This window comes from Pongo abelii, chromosome 8 (genome assembly GCF_028885655.2).
Source record: "Pongo abelii isolate AG06213 chromosome 8, NHGRI_mPonAbe1-v2.0_pri, whole genome shotgun sequence".
Lineage (NCBI taxonomy): Eukaryota > Metazoa > Chordata > Mammalia > Primates > Hominidae > Pongo > Pongo abelii.
In genome coordinates this window covers 52,844,613-52,862,673 of record NC_071993.2, presented here as the reverse complement: position 1 = coordinate 52,862,673, position 18,061 = coordinate 52,844,613, and the positions used below count along the sequence as shown (strand labels likewise).

Below are 18,061 nucleotides of genomic sequence, written 5' to 3'. Positions count from 1 at the left end.
AATGGAGTATTCTGGTTTAATTCTATTAACTTGGAAGGATGAAGGTGAAAAAAATTCAAAACTTTAATTTCCTGTTGGATGCAATTTGAAAATATAGCCAGAGTCCACTTTTCTTCTCTAGTAAGTTTGGACATTCAGATCTACTTGGTCTTTTATCATAGAACTCCTAGTGCACCTGAGTCTTATACTGTGAAGATCCTTTTCTAAAACTTTAGATGTAAGAGGATATAAATGATATTGGATGAGATCAGGCTGGATGAGAACTGATACCTGTAAATATACTTTTTAGACAAAAATCTCTGATTGCCACTTGTTTTCTTATTGAACTCATAAAAACAAAACACATTGGCTGGAGGGTGGGAGTAGGAAGGAGATTTATGTCTTTTAATTGCATGTCGTAGCTTCATATCGAGACAGAACATAGAGTATCCCTGGCTTTGGACCTACAGAAGGAAACACATTTTTCTACCTGCTATATGGCAGAGGCTCCTGAACACCTGGACGGCTTACTGCAGCATGGATTGCTGGGCCCTATTCCAGAGTTTCCGATTCATCAGTTCTAGGCTGGGGCCTGAGAATTTACATTAATAAGAAGTTCCCAGGTGCTCCTGGTCCAGAGACTACATTTTTGAGAACCACTGTTATATACTAATTGTAAATTATAGAAATCTAGAAAAAAGCTTAGTTTGGTCTGGGATAAGAAGCACACAGATAATGGAGAAAATCATGAAAAAGTCAACCCTTGATCCCAGGTCACAAGCAATACACAATGACATAACACAATTCTTGGTTTTCATGATTGCAAGTCATAGCCAAGTATCGAGTGAGAAATTCAGTTTCATTTGCAGGGCTTAGAGAGGCCAGGTGATTCTAGAAAAATAGGATTTAGTGATTAACCTCATGAGAGTAGGAGTTATCTATGTCCTTTTTCTCTCCCCCATCACTTAGCATTTAGCCTTACTTTAGAAGGGTCCTGTATTTGCTTTAACCTTGTAAAGAACTTTGAGGGCTTATTAAATGGAAAGGTGTGTGTGTGTGTGTGTGTGTGTTTGTGTGTGTGTATGTATGTATTTAGAGACAGAGTCTCGTTCTGTAGCCCAGGCTGAAGTGCAGTGGCATGATTTTGGCTCACTGCAACCTCTGCCTCACAGGTTCAAGGGATTCTCCTGCCTCAGCCTCCCAAGTAGCTGGGATTACAGGCACCTGTCACCATGCCCAGCTACTTTTGTATTTTTAGTAGAGACAGGGTTTCATCATGTTGGCCAGGCTGGTCTTGAACTCCTGAATTCAGGTGATCCACCCACCCCAGCCTCCCAAAGTGCTGGGATTACAGGCATGAGCCATCACGCCTGGCTCAAAAGCTTTGTGTTTTTAAAGATATTAGACATGTTTCTTTTTTTTTTTTAAACTTAACACTAATGTAGGAGAATAAGAGAAAGTTTTTCCAAAAAAGAGAAAACATTGTGATTATTTTATCTTATTGGAATGTTGGATAATAAAGTCTGCTTTATCAATCATCAAGCACACTATAAAATTTCCATTTTAATAGGATTTGTACCTCAATTGAGGTAATAAAGTTTTAAAGTTTTTAAAGTGAAAGCCAGCCCTGCCCCTCTCCTGGAGTGGGCGGGGACAGCAGTTGCATGGGCAGCTTTCCTTGTGACAACACAGGTCCTTCATGACATGCTGCTGTCTGGCCACACCTCCTTTCCCTTTCATCTTTCTCATTGACCAATGGGCTTCAAGCATTAAGGCCACACCCCTATTCTGCATTCTAGTGCAGCCCTGGTTACGCCTCCTCTGGCTCAGCACACAGCTACGTATAGGTGACTGGAGGTGTATAGTTGTCCTCACCTGGATCGTGCTGATGTGGCCCCAACCCCACCTCCCTACCCATCCCATGATGTCCAAAGAAACCCAACAGAGCAAATTGGCCAAGGCCAAGGAAAAGGTAAATGCACCAGCACCCCAACCCAACTCAAGGCCCCCTCTGACAGCCAAACTGCTGACAGAGTCTGTGCCACTCCTGAGGCACACCAGGCTGGGCCCCCCTCCAATGCCTCTGGGCTCCCCACACCAAAATCTTGCCAGCCAGCCCAATCCCTTCATGAGTCCTGCCCCTGCCCTGCCCAGCACCCCAGGGTGACTTTGAGCAGGTGACTCCCAGGGCTTCCATACTCTGCCCTTACCTCCTGCTACCCCAAACCCGACCTCCCTGGGCTCTTTGGGCTCACATCTCCAAGGACCTGGGTGCCCCAGAACCTGCCCTCACCAGTTGCCACAGGGTGACTTTGGGGATGTGACTCTTGGGGCTCCTTGCTCCTTACTTGGCCCTCACCTCCTGCCACCCCAAGCCTGACCTCCTGGGGCTCTTTGGGGTCAGGTCTCCAAGGACCTGGGTCCCAATTTTGTGACCACCTCCCCAGTCTCAAAGCAGCAACTTGGGCATTGCACTCATGTGTTCCCCCCGCCCGCCACTCCACCGAGGAGTGGAATGTAGTGATGTCACAGTCCCTCTACAAACTGTCATTACTACCACAAGACCGGCCTTTGGTCTTAGGACCCAGTTCCCTAAGTGTTCTTGCCCATTTCTGTTTCCTCTGGTTGCAGCACAGGTTTCCAGCTGGAAGGGGAATAGGGACTGTGGGACCTAGAAGAGAGAGGTTTCAGGCTGCCTTACTTCCTTACCACAGATGTTGACAGTGTGAAAAGCCTACACCTCCCCCATGAGCTCAACACATTGACAGTGTCTCTGGGTGGCAATGGGAGAATGGGTTTGGTTTGGTTTTCTCCAAGGCTTCTACTCTCCAGAGACACTTTAACATTTTTTCTGAGTTCTGCACCTCAGATTTGAATTCTCCATTGTTCTGGGACCAGAGTGCCCCTCAATCAGTGGTTTCTGGAGTGAGATCTGCTTATCTTCTGTGGAACAGATCTTGGGAAACTGAACTTGATACAGCTTGAGTCTTCCTCATCTCATCTTAACCTGGGGTACTTTGAGTGTCACAAGATAAATATGGGGCATCTTTATGAAGCATCAGTTTCCCTTGATTCTATTGAGAGACAAAACATTAATGTACTTAGGGATGAAAGTCACATAGATTTATAAGAGTATATAATACTTCTCTCTGAAATGAGGCTTGAGTTGTCCTCTTTCTGTTAAATTCCCAGGTTTAACAGAAAGGCTGCCTTCTGCCATGAGGATACATTGATGTAAAGGTTGGAGAGGTACTGGTGTACTTCTTAACACTAACAGACGTGTGAGGGTGAATAACTCTAAACCACATAGTGTACAGTTCCTGCCTACTTAATATTTGCTTTTCTACCTCTGCCTCTGGTTTTGGTCCCTGGCAGCTGCTGATTTGTGGCAAAATGCCAGAGCTCAGAATCAGAAAACTGAGTTTAAGTTCCATTACTGCCTTTTTTTTCAGCCATGGTATCAATCTCTCTCAGTCACTAAGTGATTGTGACAACATTTCCTACAGTTGGTGGCATTAAATCAGATGGTCTATAAGAGTATTTAGTATAAACAGTAAAGCAGGATGTGACTGTAGGAGCTTGTAGTTCTCATGAGTATCACTGCTCTTCCTTTCCACAGTTGAGAGACCATCATCCCCAGACCAACCCTAGTTTTGGTACAAGAGCAAGCAACACCAAAAAGAAGAAAATAAATAATGGCACTAACCCTGATACAACCACTTCTGGTGATTGCCACTCACCTGAGGATGTGAGTCTTGGCTAGCTAGGCTCCTGGGGACAGAGGGCCCAAGGGGTGGTGGAGGGTAATTGTTAAGATTGTGGAAGAACTGCCAGGTACTGGTTAAGAATTCTGGGTTTGAATCGTACCTCTCCATCTGCTAGGGATATGATTTAGGGCAAATTGCTTGAGCTCTTTGGGCCTCTCTTTTCACATCTGTAAAACAGGAGTGGTATTGTTTTACTTACATTTGTGAAGTTTAAATGAGATTTGTCATTGCATTTTTATGTTAATCCCTAGTCCAGGGCCTGCTGTAAACTCTCCTTCTTGGGCTTGTGTTTCCCGAGGTAGAGTTAGAGAGTATCAGAGGTTTCTGCTAGCTCTGAGAGTCCAAGAGTTAAAGGCCCACTAGAATGGAAACCTCGGGGCCAAGGGCTCCTGTCTGCCTTTTCTGACCTCTATCCCCACTGTGAAGAACCGTCCCTGGCCCATATGTGCTCAATGTTTGCTGAATGAATGCACCTTTCTAAATCACAAGCTGGCAGAAGGGTGGGCTTTTCTCACACTCCATCTCTGAAGGTTTCTGTTACTGTCTTTTCAAGAGAATCTAGTTTCAGACTTTCAGTTCTGTGGCTGTGGGCAAAAACCAACAAAGACCCAAATCCTTCTTCTTTGGGAGTTGAGGCGAGTTTACCAGTTCGTGTTCCCATTGGGTCTGAGAACTGTGCCTTTTAAATCCATTCCTGGTCCCTGCCTATCACTTCCTGGCCTGGGGAATAGAGTTGAGGGGGCCACCCTCAGTCACCTTCCTTTGACTCTCCCCACAGAAACAACAGAACCGAGCTCAGCTGGAAGAAGTAACATGATTTCTTTGTTTGCTCATGACATGACCACTGGGTTTGGGGGCACTCAGATGTAGAGGCCCCAGTCTCATCTCGCCCACTCCCAGCCTGGGGAAGAAGGCTCACCCCCCATATTCCATCCCATTCCCACAGGGTCCCTGATAACCTGGTCCCATGGGTGGGCCTGTCCTAGGGCAGTGGTGCCATTCTGGGGGCATGTCTCTTGCTGCACCATCTCTGCCTCCCCCTAGCAAGAGCTCTGTTTTCCTCTTTCTATAGGAAAAGAAGGCAAGCCACCAACATCAGGAAGCCCTAAGGAGGGAGCTAGAGGTGAGTGGAGTGTGTGAAGTTCCCTCCTGTCCTCTGGAGAATGTTTCTTTGCTTATCTTTCAGCATTTGCTTTTCTCCCAAAGGCCCAGGTTCATACCATACGAATCCTTACATGTCAGAAAACTGAGCTTCAGACGGCACTCTATTACAGCCAGCATGCCATCAAGCAGTTGGAAGGTGGGAATCTGGCACCCTATCATCCTTCAACCTGGCACTTTGACAGGCCTTTGGGGGAGTCCTTTGGGCCACATCTGAATGTCTCTCATTCCAGGAGAGTCCAGGGATCTGATCAGCCACCTGCATGATTCATGGAAGTTCGCAGGAAAGTTAGAGCAGGCTCTCTCTGCTGTCACTACTCAGAAGAAGAAGGCAGATAGGGTGAGTCCAACCACCTGCCACGTCCCCTGGGAGCCCAGCTTTGCAGATGGAGGAGTGAGCCTAAATGTCCTTTCTGTAGGATGGACTGTCCTGCCCAGAAGGCAGCATGGCCATTTCTTGCTGCTTTTGTGTGTGGTTGTTAGAGGCAGACTGGGGCTGAGTCGGCTGCTGTGGGTGAGTTGGGGAGCACTGTGGGGAGCGAGCACTGGACATAGAGCTCAGAGGCCAAGTGCCCGCCCTGCCCATACTTGGCTGTGGCCTTGGCCAAGTCCTAGGTGGCAGTTAGGGTACTTGTACCATAAAGGTACAGAAGAGTATCTTGAGTATGTTATTATTTGTGTGGAGAGAGGAGCAGGTTTATAAGTGTGTGTGTGTACGTATTATGGTAATATACATGAAACATGTTTGTAAGCATTCATTAAAAAACTCAAGATAGAGGCACAGTGTGGGGGGAAGATATTTCCCTTCTGGACTTTCTGAGTTTTGGACTATGTGAACGTATCATCCTTTCAAAAATTCAACAAAGGATTAATTTCCTCCTTCTTAACTGTGCCCCTACCTCCAGCGAAAGAATCAGATATACCTGGGTGTTGAAATCCCAGCTCTAAGTGATCTTAGGCAGCACTTAACCTTTAATACCCCATGTTTTTCATCTACACAATAGAGGTAATAATGGTAACCATCTCCTATGGCGGTTGTCAGGATTAAATGGGATTGTTAGCATAGTGCCTGGTGAAGCACTCAATAAAGGTTCCAACAGTGGTAGTAATAACAGTAATAACAATAGCAATATTATCTGATCTCTCTGGGCCCCTGTTAGCCAGCCCTAAATTCAATCTCTTTCCCTGTCCCTTCCATCTTCACTGAGTTCTTTGAAAAACAAATGAAGGCCGGGTGCTCTTGCTCACGCCTGTAATGCCAGCACTTTGAGAGGCCGAGGTGGGCAGATCACCTGAGGTCGGGAGTTCAAGACTAGACTGACCAACATGAAGAAACCCCGTCTCTACTAAAAATACAAAATTAGCTGGGTGTGGTGGCACATGCCTGTAATCCCAGCTACTCGGGAAGCTGAGGCAGGAGAATCGCTTGAACCCAGGAGGCGGAGGTTGTGGTGAGCTGAGATTGCTCCATTGCACTCCAGTCAGGGCAACAAGAACAAAACTCTGCCAAAAAAAAAAAAAAAAAAAGAAAAGAAAGAAAAACAAATGAGACCATGGGCTTGGAAATGCCTTGAGAACATGTCAAGTGTAATTGAGAGTGAGGAAGTGTTACTGTGGAGTAGTCACTGTAGCTGTTGTTCCTGGTCATCCAGCTACTCCTCTGCCTGCTCTATCCTGACTTAACCTTTCTCTATTTGCAGTACATTGAGGAGTTAACAAAGGAGAGGGACGCTTTGAGTCTGGAACTGTACAGGAACACGCAGGATGGGAGAAGGTGGAATGGGAGGTCTGGGGGCCCTTAGCGTGGGTGGTGTGCTGGGAGGTGGGAGGTAGAGGTGAGCATGGGGAGAGGCTCATACAGGTTTTCATGTGTGCACAGGGAAGCTCTAGTGCCAGCTGTGCCACTGACTCATGGGGTAGCCTCAGGCAACTCATGTCTTCTCTCTGACCTGCCACCTGGGACTTTTAATTCCTGGGGTCCCTTCCAGTGCCATGGTTCTGTGGTTGTGGGTTGAAAGTAGAGGGTTGATCACCAAAGCGGTCCTTTCTGTTCTTCGTTCATTCCTTTCTCTACTGCCTCTGGCCATAGCATAACCGATGAGGAGCTGAAGGAGAAAAATGCCTAACTACAAGAAAAACTTCGACTTGTAGAATCTGAAAAGTCTGAGATCCAGCTCAATGTAAAGGAGCTAAAAAGGAAACTGGAGAGGGCCAAGCTCTTGCTGCCACAGGTGAGTGGCTGCAGCCCCGGGGGTTGTGGGAGCCCCATCCAGCTGGGACCATGGTCTAGGGATCATGCAGGGTGTGGGGAGGCTCCAGCCAAGAGCTGGAAAATTTGGGTCCTTGTTCTGGTCCCGCCATAGAATCCTCTAGAGTGTGCTAAAAATGTACAAATTGGGGCCCTGCCAGGGGAATCAGAATCTCAGAGTTAGGGCTTAAAAATATATTTTTTAAAGGATCATGGATGAAAACCATTATTTTATAGATTACATTTATTTATTTATTTATTTATTTATTTATTTGAGATGGAGTCTCACTCTGTCGCCCAGGCCAGAGTGCAGTGGCGCAATCTCGGCTCACTGCAAGCTCCGTCCCCCGGGTTCACGCCATTCTTCTGCCTCAGCCTCCCAAGTAGCTGGGACTACAGGCACCCGCCATCACACCCGGCTAATTTTTTGTATTTTTAGTAGAGATGGGGTTTCACTGTGTAAACCAGGATGGTCTCGATCTCCTGACCTCGTGATCCGCCCACCTCGGCCTCCCAAAGTGCTGGGATTACAGGCGTGAGCCACCGCCCCCAGCCTATAGATTACATTTATATGGCTAGCTCATGATTCTGTTTCCTTCTGAGGTTCAAACCAACACTTTCACTATTCCAGCAGCAGCTGCAGGCGGAGGCTGACCACCTGGGTAAGGAGCTGCAGAGTGTGTCAGCAAAGCTCCAAGCCCAGGTGGAAGAGAACGAGTTGTGGAACCACCTGAACCAGCAACAGGAGGAGAAGATGTGGAGGCAGGAGGAGAAGATACGGGAGTGGGAGGAGAAGATACAGGAGCAGGAGGAGAAGATACGGGAACGGGAGGAGAAGATACAGGAGCAGGAGGAGAAGATACGGGAGCAGGAGGAGAAGATGCGGAGGCAGGAGAAGATGATGCAGGAGAAGAAGGAGAAGATACGGGAGCTGGAGGAGAAGATGCACGAGCAGGAGAAGATACGGAAGCAGGAGGAGAAGAGCCAGGAGCAGGAGAAGATACACGAGCAGGAGAAGAGGCAGGAGCAGGAGAAGAAGATGTGGAGGCAGGAGGAGAAGATACGGGAGCAGGAGGAGAAGACACAGGAGCAGGAGAAAAAGATGTGGAGGCAGGAGGAGAAGATGCACGAGCAGGAGAAGATACGGGAGGAGGAGAAGAGGCAGGAGCAGGAGGAGAAGATGTGGAGGCAGGAGGAGAAGATACGGGAGCAGGAGGAGATGTGGAGGCAGAAGCAGAAGATGTGGAGGCAGGAGGAGAAGATACGGGAGCAGGAGGAGAAGATGTGGAGGCAGGAAGAGAAGATGCATGAACAGGAGAAGATACGGGAGGAGGAGAAGAGGCAGGAGCAGGAGGAGAAGATGTGGAGGCAGGAGGAGAAGATACGGGAGCAGGAGGAGATGTGGAGGCAGAAGGAGAAGATGCACGAGCAGGAGGAGAAGATACAGGAGCAGGAGGAGAAGGTGTGGAGGCAGGAGGAGAAGATACGGGAGCAGGAGGAGAAGGTGTGGAGGCAGGAGGAGAAGATACGGGAGCAGGAGGAAAAGAAGCGAGAGCAGGAGGAGATGTGGAAGCAGGAGGAGAAGATAAGGGAGCAGGAGGAGAAGATAAGGGAGCAGGAGGAGAAGATACGGGAGCAGGAGGAGAAGATGTGGAGGCAGGAGGAGAAGATTCGGAAGCAGAAGGTTATGATGCGGGAGCAGGAGAAGATACGGGAGCAGGAGGAGATGATGCAGGAACAGGAAGAGAAGATGGGGGAGCAGGAAGAGAAGATGCAGGAACAGGAGAAGATGCGGAGGCAGGAGGAGAAGATGCGGGAGCAGAAGTGAGGCTGTGGTAGCAGGAGGAGAATATGCAGGAACAGGAGGTGAGGCTGCAGGAGCTGGAGGAGAGGCTGGAGGAGCTGGGGCCGAAGGCCAAGCTCTGGGGGAGCAGGCAGAGGTGCGTGCAAACCCTGGAGATCATACAGAACAACCTCACCACAACTTAGCAGATGGTGGTTGGCTCCCTCTGCTTTTCCACCAGTCTGTGGCGTACAGTTTAAATGGTGGGAAGAAGAGTGTGAGATTTGAGGCTGGGGAGGGAGGCATGGGCCTCTAGGCAAGGGAGGCAGTCATTTAGGCCTGGAGGAAGGGGCCAGGGCCAGGGGTCTGGGCAGGCAACAGAGCCCCGCAGTGCCCTCGCTACCCTGTTTATGGGCCCAGAATCTGGAAGCCAGCCACTACCTACCCTGACGCCTATCCTGCAGGTGGAGCTGAAGAGCCAAGAGGCTCAGAGTCTGCAGCAGCAGCGAGACCATTACCTGGGTCACCTGCAGCAGTACATGGCCACCTATCAGCAGCTGGCCTCTGAGAAGGAGGCACTGCCCAGCTGCAGCAGCAGGAAACTCAGGGCAAAGCGGTGGCCGAGATGGCCCACCCATAGTAGCAGGAGACCCGGTTGAGGGAGTTGATGAGGGCGGGGCCCCCAAGGGGGATGACCTGGCAACCTCCGTGCCTTCTCACTCTCTTTCCTGGCCCCTTAGGAGCACCTGGAAACTGCCATCTACCGAGCACATGACAAGAAGGCAAAGACAATAAACATGTAAAAGCCAGCAGCAAGGCCTGGAGAAGAGTAAGCCGCCATGTGACTGTTTAGAATAGAGTTTGAGCACAAACCTGAAAAAAAATTTTTTTTTATTTATTTTAAATTGTGGCAAAATACTGGCCAGGCACCGTGGCTCACGCCTGTAATCCCAGCAATTGGGGAGGCCGAGGTAAATGGATGACCTGAGGTCAAGAGTTCAAGACCAGCCTGGCCAATAACAAAAATTAGCCGGGCATGGTGGCACATGCCTGTAATCCTAGCTACTTGGGAGGCTGAGGCAAGAGAATCGCTTGAACCTGGGAGGCAGAGGTTGCAGTGAGCTGAGATCATGCCACTGCACTCAAGCCTGGGTGACAGAGCGAGACTCCGTCTCAAAAAAAAAAAAGTTTCTTGCTTACATGTATGCTTCTATTAGTTTTCTTCTTGGTCTTTCTTATTTAGTCTTGTATTGTCTTATGGCATTCCTAGTAAATATTTATCTGCCTCCAGAGAGTATTGACTTTGACTTTATGGCACACAATTGGAGTAAGGGCAGATCGCCTTCGTCTAGTTTGGGACTAACCTAGTTCAAAGCAGGTTTTAGGTTTTGTGACAGCTGGTCTATGTTTTATTTATTTGGACTCCTAGGGGTGACCCTTCCAGGGTCCCCACCAAGGTCCCATCTCCTTCCTGGGACCCAAATTCTCATTAGGTCATTTCAGCCCTGTGAGAGTGCCAAACATTCAGCTAGGCTCTCCAGCCTGTTAACTATCACTTCATACTCAGTTTCTTAGCCTCTTAGCCCTCTACTGTTTACCAATCACCAAATGTGGGAAAAGCACTACAGACTGTCAGGGTCACCTCCTAGGCCTGGTCACTCAAGTGCTGGCTGAGGTCTCCAATTACCTTCCAACAATTGTTTTTGATTGGGGGCGGGGCACACTTTTGTTCAGTTTTTCTAACTGTTCTTGAGGGGAGGCGAATCTGTAACAAGCTCCTCTGCCTTTAGTGAAAGTTGAAAACCTTCATCTGCCCTTTTTTTGTTGTTTTTGAGATGGAGTCTCGCTCTGTTGCCCAGGCTCTAGTGCAGTGGCACGATCTCTGCTCACTGTAACCTCTGCCTCTTGGGTTCAAGCAATTCTCCTGCCTCAGCTTCCTGAGTAGCTGGAATTACAGGCATGTGCCACCATGCCTGGCTAATTTTTTTTTATACCTTTAATACAGGCAGGATTTCACCATGTTTTCCAGGCTGGTCTCGAGCTCCTGACTCAGGTGATCTACCCACCTCAGCCGCTGGGATTACAAGTGTGAGCCACTGCGTCCAGCCCATCTGTCTTTTAAAAAATGTTTTTAATTGGAGGTATAATTCATATTCAGTGAAATGCACAGATGTGGTTTACATTTTGATGAGTTTTAACTCATTTAACATTACCCATGTAACCTACCTCCTTTGAAGATAGAGTATTTCCATCATCCAGAAAGTTTTCCTGTGCTTTAATCCTGTCCCACACTCCCCCAGCAGCTGATGAACATGCTGAGGACATTGGTACTGGATTCTGGCCACCCCAAAAGAGCCAAGGCTTACCCAGCACTAAATCCCTGCCTGCTCTCTCAAAATTTCCATCTTTAAACTGATTGAACCTATAACCCTCCCTCATCAAGTCAATAGATAAACAAACCCTGAAAAATAAAGACCCCTTCCTGGCCCAGCAGCCCACAGCCTAATATTGACTGTATTCCCAGGCTTTCAGAAATGTAACTCACCTGCCGGTTCACCCTCACTAGGGTGGCAACTGCACAGGAGCAGCTGGGCTCACCCATTAAGCAAGAAGCCAATAGCTGGACAGTGACACTCAGACCCCAGCCTGGGCCAGCCTGGCTGAAAGCCCCCTTCTTTCCAGTCTGACTGTGGAGAGAGGGGGGCAGAGCACACACAACTCTACTGCCCTCCGCATACTTCAGCTGTGCTTCCTCCTGGGAGAGGGAGCCACTCATTAATTTGGCCAAAGCCTTCTTGAGGGCTGTAGGTTTCACAGGGTGGGTGTGTGGGGGCCATGGTGCTAGAGAGAGAGGCTGGTGTGTCAGAAGGCAGCCACCTGGCCAGGGGAGGATCAACCCCCTTGGTGACCTCCTTCACCTGGCTGGACACAGTGCCCTGCACTCTCTACATGTGACTGTTCCCCTCAGAGCTGCTTCCAGGGGAGGGGTTCTAACCCTGTGGGTGGGGACGTTGTGTTACTTTACAGTGGGCCATGGCTCCCTCTGACATCTCCAACTCAGAGGCAGTAGAGAGAAGATGAGAAATTCCCTGCCCCTCCCCCCTCAGCACCCCCACCTCTGCACACGTCCACATATGGAGACCCTGACAATGGGCCCTGGGAGTGCCGCCATCTGCGCCTCCTTTCCATGCCTGCAGCAGCCATGCCCACTCTCCAGACCCTCATCTGCCTGGCTGAGTAGACGCTGCACTGCCTGTGGTCCTGCACCTACACCTGGGCCTCTGTACCCGTCAGTTCTCCCAGTCTGGTTCTTATTCCCCGCAAAGAGTAGGGAGCCTGTAAGGTCACCTGTTGAGCAAGCTGGGGGAGAAAATAGGGTGGGGATGGGAGGATGAGGAGGAGAAGCTCATGGTCATGCTGGAGACTCAGCTGAGCAGAGTCTATGCAGGCCCATTGGCTGCCTAGCCAGTGGTGATCCCGCTCCCACCCTCATTTCTTCTTTGTTAACAAAACCATGACCTCACGAAATATTGGACACCTATAAACCTCATGGACCCTCCTCCAGCCTCCCCACCCTGTACTGGTGAGTCTAAGTCAACTCTAGTCATTTCATTCCTCTGGACATTGACTGCTTGGGGCTTGGGCATGAGCTGTCTCTTCACCTGAGCCTGAGCCACAGGTACCCTCTGCATCTACCACACTGATGCACTGGGCCAGGGAGAGCTCCATCTGAATGGAGATGAGCTGTGAGGGGCTGGTGGCTGTGCGGATCAGGTTGTTGCAACGGGTTTTGTTCAGAAGGTCGTCCATCCGTTTCTGCTTGGCATGGGCCATGTGGCAGTCCCCTGGGTAAACACATAGACATGCTGGGCCCTTGTGCAGCTGTCCCCCACTGCAGCTGACAGCTATGAAGCAGGAGCTGAGAGGGCCAGGGAGCACAGACACCCTGAGAGCTGGCTGAAGCAGTGAAGGCGCTGGTGGGCTTGGCTTTCCCTGGGGACTTCAAATGACATTCATGACAGAGCTCAGCTACCTCCTCCCCATGCCATACCTCTTCCTCCTCCTCCTCCCTCAATCAATGAACAGCATCCCATGCTCTACACATCTGATACAAAACTAGGTGTCTCTTCCTGACTCCTCCCTTGGTTCATCCAAGTAGCCACCAAGTCCTGTCTGTCCTCCCATCTCCACGGCTATAGCCATGTCCCTGCCTCCCCTACGCTGCCCACCTTGTATTCTCTCCACCTGCACTCTGCCCCTGCCATCCATGTGCCATACAGTGGCAGACTGGTCTTTCTACAGAAAACTGGACTAGGGCCCTTCCCTACCCACAGCTCTCAGAGCTGGAGGTGGAGTTGAAGCTCATGTTCTGGCTTGGCATTCAGAGCTCTTTCCCCCTCGGCACTCGCTTATCAGAGTGCTCACAGTGCAGGGCAGGAGCCCCATGACTCAAATGTGGGTTTGGTGCAGAACTGGGCCTGAGGTGGTGCTTTCCCTATGAAGAGACAGGGCTGATATGGGAGGATTTTCTGGGTTCAGAGTTAGACCTACAGAGTGCAAAGTTTCTCTGAGGCACCAAATGGAGGGGTCCAGCTAGCAGCTGGCTCCTGGTCTGGAGCTTCAAGGAGAGGTCTCAGCTCAGAGCCACATTCAATAGCCAGCTTAAATGCAGCCTCCTGCAGGGAGCCCCTGGAGCTTCCACAGCCTCAGATCTGCCCCTCTGCATACCCCAGATCTCTTGCCAAGTGGCGTTTGGGTCTTCATGTCATCTCCCTCCCATGTCTGGGAATAAAGGTGAGGTGCAGGGACTTGCGCTTGTGTACTCTGGTGTCTTAAGGGAGAGTGTGTCAAGTAGAGTGGAGGCGGCTTGGAAAGAGGGAGACTCAGAGGAGGGTGAAGGACATGTGACCAGGTGAGCCTGGGAGCAGGAAAAGAGAGTGAGCAGAGGAAACTGCTGGGTCAGGGGAGCAGATGGGAGGATCAGGGAATGAGGGGGGCTGGAGAGTTGGGGGTGGGGATGCTGGTGAGGGGCTGCCTGGCTCGCCAGGCTCAGGAAGGTTACATCCTTCCACGAGGTCACCTGGTCGCCCCAAAGCCCTCCTTCTGTGGGTGGGACCAGAGGGCCCAGAGCACGGATGACCCAATTGAGCAGGACCGAGGTGGACTCAGGTGGGTGCTGGGCTGGACTCCTGGCTGTGAGGAGCAGCTGCCACCCTGCCTACTGCATCTGCTTTCCAAATCACTGCCTATCTGAGCAGACGTAATATTGGGCACCTCATGAAACATGCTCCTAGTGCCCCTGCTGCCTGCTGCCCCTCCCGCAGAGTGCCCAGGCTCTCCAGAGGGGATTCCTGTGGAGGCTTGGCCTAGATTCTGAGTCCTGCCTCTCATACCCGGGGCTGCTACCCCAGAAGCCAGCTGCTTGAGTACCCTGGAAGCCAGTCTGTAGCCCCAGGCTACAGCTGGGTCCATCTCACAGCCCTTCTTTAGTGTATCTATTTGGACTGAGTGCTCATTTCATAGAGAGGGGTGTGTTTTGCCCCAGCCCATCTGGCATGTCTAAGGCAGCTGTGGGGTCAGAATCTGCAGCTTCCAACCCTCAGCCCTGCAATAGTAGGAGAGGCTGGACCCCACATCTCTGAAGTCCCACCGGGCTGGTGCGAGTGGGCTCCCGAGTCCAGGGCTGCTCTGCAGGCTATGGGGCTTATGCGTCAGCTCCGAACCCACCTGATGTGCTCAGGTTGCTCACCTTTGGGCATGTCCTGCCTCTCAGGCATTCGGCTGACCCCGAGGGCCTCTCCCTCAACTTGACCACCAGCTACGGGCTCTGACTTAGAGGTTCCCAGAACCTTAGACCATTTGGCCCAACCCCCATTTCTCACCTGAGGAAACTGAGACCAGAGAGGGAAGGCAACTTTTTCAAGGACCCCCAGCAATTCGGAGGCAGAACCAGGTCTAGGAGCCTTTTCTCGATAGAGGTTCTCCCAGTCCCCTGAGCCTTTTTTAGTGCCTCATTAACTTCCCTGTAAGGAAACTGCCCCGCTGAGGCTGGAAATGGTGCTGTCCAGAGTGGTGTGTGTCCGTGACTGCGCCTGTGTTTGTACTTGTGAGTGTGTATGGGGGTAGGGATGAGGGGTGGGAATCAATGGCAGGGATTCTGGGAGCTGGAATGCACTCCACCTCACTCCAAAAAGGGGCGCAGGAGAGCCCAGCCAAGCACAGCACATGCTTCGACTTTCCAATCTGCTGAATGCCTGTGAGGCCGGCTGGGCCCAGAAGACAAGGGACAGGGCTTTCCCCATAGATGGCAGGGGGGTGCCCAGGATGGGTGGCAGCTTCTCCTGGAGCTTTGGGGGTCACATCCCAGCCCATGGGCTGACACTTAAGCAGAAAGCCACCTCTAGGGGTCAGTCATGATCTAGTGATTCTGATGAGGAGGGGGCCCCACCAGCCTCTGCCCAGGGTCTTGTCTGGGCAAAAGTGCTCCCTGGCAGAAACGGGCTAATAATTTGAGAGGAAGCCATAGCTGAAATTCTAAACTGTGTGAGTGTGTGTCCAGTTTGAAAAAGTATATCCGACTTAAACATTTATATTGAAAAAATGGAAAGATGTTCCCCTTGTTTTGGAATTCAAACTACAGAAAGCAGCAGTTAACAGAATCTTATCAGAAAGGTCAGATTCTGCATCTGGAAAGGCACAGTGATTTTCAACTGCGGTGTGTGTCCTTAACTGAGGAAGGGAAGGTGAGATTTATGTTTAGTAAAAGGCAGCTATGAATTTACCTTTTATAAAGAGCTTGCTATATACTATTAGTGCTTTTCAATCATGTCAGAATCAGCCAGATGCCTGTGGAAATGCAAATTCCCAGGCTTCATTCCCAGAGATTCTGGTCCTGTGAGCCTAGGGTGGGGCCCAGAAATCTCTATGGGGTGGTGCAGGCTGCCCCAGGACCACACCAAGAAACACTGCAACTGGCCCACACACATCCCAGTCCACAGCTTTGTAGGCAGGCATCTTATCTCCACAGAACAGATAGGGAAACTGAGGTCCAGAGTGGGGAAAGAAACATCACAGGGCCACCCAGCAAGTAGTAGCAGAGCCATGATACACCCACTGCCTGCAGACACTATCTCTGATGACAGCTCCACCTCCCCACAGGAACCTTGCCTACCCCCACCCCTACCTCCTGCTGCCCCTATGGTGGGTCTCTGTCCAAGGAAGATGTATCCTAGGTCCTCTAGGCTGACTGGGGCTCAGAGGAAACCTTGGCCCAGAGTGTAGGAGCTAGAGGGGTCCTTGGAATTCATGTGGGGAATTTGAGACCCAAAGAAGGCAGTCCTCGCATTTGAACTCTGTCTGGAGAAGGGCTGGGTCTCCTTCCTGAGTGGTAGTTTTGACTTCACCAGCCTGGCCCTCAGTCAAGCTGGCTGTCCAGGCCTGCCACACCTCGGGGTGGGTGACTAGAGGCGGTGGTGCCATAAAACACGTTTCCTGGGAGATCCATCCCCAAAGCTCAAAACATCCCAGGGCTTAATCCAGTCTATCATTGTTGGACATTTGGGTTGGTTCCAAGTCTTTGCTATTGTGAATAATGCCGCAATAAACATACGTGTGCATGTGTCTTTATAGCAGCATGATTTATAGTCCTTTGGGTATATACCCAGTAATGGGATGGCTGGGTCGAATGGAATTTCTAGTTCTAGATCCCTGAGGAATCGCCACACTGACTTCCACAATGGTTGAACTAGTTTACAGTCCCACCAACAGTGTAAAAGTGTTCCTATTTCTCCACATCCTCTCCAGCACCTGTTGTTTCCTGACTTTTTAATGATTGCCATTCTAACTGGTGTGAGATGGTATCTCATTGTGGTTTTGATTTGCATTTCTCTGATGGCCAGTGATGGTGAGCATTTTTTCATGTGTTTTTTGGCTGCATAAATGTCTTCTTTTGAGAAGTGTCTGTTCATGTCCTTCGCCCACTTTTTGATGGGGTTGTTTGTTTTTTTCTTGTAAATTTGTTGGAGTTCATTGTAGATTCTGGATATTAGCCCTTTGTCAGATGAGTAGGTTGCGAAAATTTTCTCCCATTTTGTAGGTTGCCTGTTCACTCTGATGGTAGTTTCTTTTGCTGTGCAGAAGCTCTTGAGTTTAATTAGATCCCATTTGTCAATTTTGGCTTTTGTTGCCATTGCTTTTGGTGTTTTAGACATGAAGTCCTTGCCCATGCCTATGTCCCGAATGGTAATGCCTAGGTTTTCTTCTAGAGTTTTTATGATTTTAGGTCTAACATTTAAGTCTTTAATCCATCTTGAATTGATTTTTGTATAAGGTGTAAGGAAGGGATTCAGTGGCACATATACACCATGGAATACTATGCAGCCATAAAAAATGATGAGTTCATGTCCTTTGTAGGGACATGGATGAAATTGGAAATCATCATTCTCAGTAAACTATCGCAAGAACAAAAAACCAAACACCGCATATTCTCACTCATAGGTGGGAATTGAACAATGAGAACACATGGACACAGGAAGGGGAACATCACACTTCGGGGACTGTTGTGGGGTGGGGGGAGGGGGGAGGGATGGCATTGGGAGATATACCTAATGCTAGATGACGAGTTGGTGGGTGCAGCGCACCAGCATGGCACATGTATACATATGTAACTTACCTGCACATTGCGCACATGTACCATAAAAGCTAAAGTATAATAAAAAAAAAAAAAATGTGCCAGTCTTCAGGGAAATATAATAGATAAAATAGCTAAGAATATACATGTTATAATTAACATTACATAAGAGTTCTGTAATAGGAATTAGGGATTCAGTTTATGAAAGTCAAAAAGTGGTGATAAGTAGCATATTTTCACCTTCCAAATAAAGGAAAAGCTCAAACTTGAAAAAAACAAAAAAAAACAAAAAAAAAACAAACAAAAAAAACATCCCAGGGCTGGTGATTTGGGCAAGCCCCTTTCCCTCTCAGCCTGGTTTCCCCATCTCTACAACAGCTATGCTGGTGGAGACTTCTTCCTGATATTGAGCCGCAGATTTTCTCCTGGGTGCCTACACCACCCAGGTTGCCGGCTCCTCTGTGCCCACTCTTCAAGAAAGTCAGCTCTTAGGT

At 49.5% G+C, this 18,061-nt stretch overlaps 1 pseudogene; it reads left to right on the top strand.

Moving 5' to 3' along the window:
• Positions 1–1,790: 1,790 nt before the first annotated feature.
• Positions 1,791–9,144, top strand: LOC129047411 (golgin subfamily A member 6-like protein 6; annotated as a pseudogene).
• Positions 9,145–18,061: the final 8,917 nt, after the last annotated feature.